Source organism: Benincasa hispida, chromosome 8 (genome assembly GCF_009727055.1).
Source record: "Benincasa hispida cultivar B227 chromosome 8, ASM972705v1, whole genome shotgun sequence".
NCBI lineage: Eukaryota > Viridiplantae > Streptophyta > Magnoliopsida > Cucurbitales > Cucurbitaceae > Benincasa > Benincasa hispida.
The window spans coordinates 32,298,393-32,301,575 of record NC_052356.1 but is presented as its reverse complement, the minus strand read 5'-3'; the positions used below and the strand labels follow the sequence as shown (position 1 = coordinate 32,301,575).

At 30.9% G+C, this 3,183-nt stretch overlaps 1 pseudogene; it reads left to right on the top strand.

Annotated features, from left to right (window-relative positions):
- The first annotated feature begins 523 nt into the window (after positions 1-523).
- On the top strand, positions 524-2,672 carry LOC120084015 (annotated as a pseudogene).
- The last annotated feature ends 511 nt before the right edge of the window (positions 2,673-3,183 follow it).

The window sequence follows — 3,183 nt, the reverse complement described above, 5'->3', positions numbered from 1 at the left end:
TCGCTTCGATCATCGAGCTTGGTCCTTTTTTCTTCCGACACATGAGCATATGCAATACTCCCAAACACCTTGAAGTGACCAATCCCGGGCTTTCTTCTGTTCCATGCTTCTTGAGGCGTCTTGTCAAGCACACTTTTGGTTGGTGCTCGATTTTTCAAATAAACCGCACAAGCTACGGCCTCCGCCCAAAATTCCCTCGGCATCTTCTTTGTCTTTAGCATGCTTCTTGCCATGTTCAAAATTATCCGATTCTTTCTCTCCACCACGCCATTTTGTTGCGGTGTCCTTGGGACTGTTAACGGACATCAAATGCCTTTTTAATCACAAAATTGTTTGAACTCATTTGATGTGAATTCACCACCTCTATCGGTTCTCATGGCCTTGATTGTAACATTACTTTCATTATCCACACGTGCCTTAAATCTCTTGAAGATTTCAAATACTTCTGATTTTTCTTCAAAAAGTACACCAATATTTTTCTAGAAAAATCATCAATAAAGAGAAGGAAATATTTAATTTTACCATGAGACTCTGGTTTGATCATTCCACACAGAGGAATTTGGAGGAAGATGCAGTTAAACTAATCCATCGCTGGCAATATGTCGCTAACAAATTAGATGAAAATCTAAACCTTGGCATTATTTTGACTGGTATTCCGTCTACAGTTTATGGTTGACCTTTTTAATTATTGTTTTGTTTCTTTATGGGAAACTTTAAAAATAGAAAAATAAGAAAAAAATATATACATATATAGCAAAATTTAATTATAGTTGTGCTATCACAGATAGACGCTAATAGAAATCTATAAGTGTTTATCAATGATAAAAAGGGACGGTGATAGAAATTGATATAAGTCTATCATTGATAAAGATTGATAGAAGTCTATTATTGATAAAGATTGATAGAAGTCTATCAATATTTATCAATATTTTTTTTTTTTCTGTTTCTATAAATATTTTGATATTTTTCAAAATTTCTCTTCTTTCTTTTGTTTGGAAAAGTATGTTTCTTAACTTAGTATTATAATATGAAGTAAACCACACGACGTGATATATTTAAACCGTGTGCCGCCACAGTGTGTCTGTTTATATATATATATATATATATATATTACTAGATTAAGAGTAAAATATGTATAGGTAGAATAATAGAAGTGTATAGGGAGGAAATTTTTCAGAAAAAAAAAATTTCAGTATAGGAAAGTTAAAGTAGTCAGAAATATTTTAGTCAGAGAAAATATTAACTAATGTCTTCTATAAATAATATTCAATTTTAGAGAGAAAAAATGTTAAAACATGGTGAGGATCTCACATTTAAAAACTACGAGAGATTTCATCATTTTTATAAGATACATGAGCTACTACTACTATTAGTTACTAATTGATTTTTAGTTCAAAAATATTTAAGGATATCAAACTATGCTAGTTATGACACCAACTTACATAGTTAAGTAATGTTATTAAATTAAAATATTTATAATTTGATCTTGCACCCTTTTTCTTTTCTTTCATTTAAGAAATGAAATTAATTTTTTTTTTGGAGGGCTTTTTTCTAGCCATTACCTTGCTTTTGATTTTGTTGGTTATGAGCTCTTCTCTGAAGGTGCTAAGGAGATGTCGACCTAATTAAGATATTTTGGTGCACCTCTGACCCTTCTCCATTAGTTGTTTCTTAAAAATATATATATATATATAGAAAAAATGAATCATCAATCTTAAGAATATTAAATTGATCTCTTATATATCGATCGAGCTAGGCTCGAATTTTAAAGAACTATAATAATTAACAATTTATATTAATTATATAGCACCATATCTAATTAAGGTGTCGAAACTTTCCTACATTCAAATTTAAACTTGTTCATAAATCAAATAAAATAAAACTTCCAACTTCCAAAATAAACTAACCCTAAGAAGCAACTAAAGAAGTAAGAAATAAGAAATGAAGTTTCTTTTTACTCTCCCCAATACAAATATGGATGATTTGAACTCATTTCCTGATGATATGTAGGAGGGAATATTTCAACGACTGAAGAAGGCATAGCAAACCCAACAGCTAAATTTTTCGTACTATTTGTTGGAAAGGTGGATGAACTTATGACAACCTCCCACCACTGAAAGCACAAAAATCATTTCAAATTGATGGGTCCTTAGAAATTTTACTCAATAGAACACCTCCCACCACTGAAAGCACAAAAATCAAATCTGACTACGTCAAGGAACCGATTCCCGAGGCTGCAATTGAAGGCATATTGCAAAAGATTAAAGCCTCAAGATATAGAAACATCACAACTCATATTTGTTCCTTATGGAAGGAGAATGAGTCAAATTTCTGAGTCAGAAACTCCATTTTCACATAGAGCTGCAAATTTATACAAGATTGGGTACATTGTAGGGTGGAAGGAACAAAGTTTAAAGGCAAAGAAAATGGATATGAGAAGTTTACGAATACATGATCCTTTTGTTTCAAAATCACCAAGATCTGCATATGCTAATTATAGAGATCTTGATATTGAAGCTAACGACAAATATAGAAAGATGAGCGTCAAGCAAGCAAGCGTTTGGGGGTTGAAGTATTTTGGAAACAACTTTAAGAGGTTGGTATATGTTAAAACTAAGGTTGATCCTTACGATTTCTTTAGACATGAACAAAGTATACCTACCTCTAACTAATGTAAGATTTAGTGATAAAATATTAATATTTACTTTTCGAGCATTTTCAAACTATCTCCCCAAAACCCTATTTTTATAGCAAAATAACGGGTTATTTTATGAGTACTCTATTTGTACACTTCTTTGGTATTTCTTTATATGGGTGTGCCTTATTGTAAATTAAAGTATTTTTACATCAATATTGTTTGTGTTGGTTACATTCTCACAAAACATTTGCATAGTTCCTTACCTTCGATAAAGGTCAAGGATTCAAATTCCTAACTCTATTTGAACTTTAAAAGAAATTATAGCTAAAAAATGATTTTTTTTTCCTTATTCCACTCTTTTTTATATTTAATAACTAATTTCTTTCACACCTACCAAATAACACAAGGAATAAAAATATGAATATAAATGATCTTTCTATTATGAGGAGCCAAATCATTTATCAGAGCAGGGTTGTTTTTCTTTCTTTAGGCATTTTTCTTGGGGCACATAGAAGACTAGCAAAAATAAGATATTGTAGATGAGG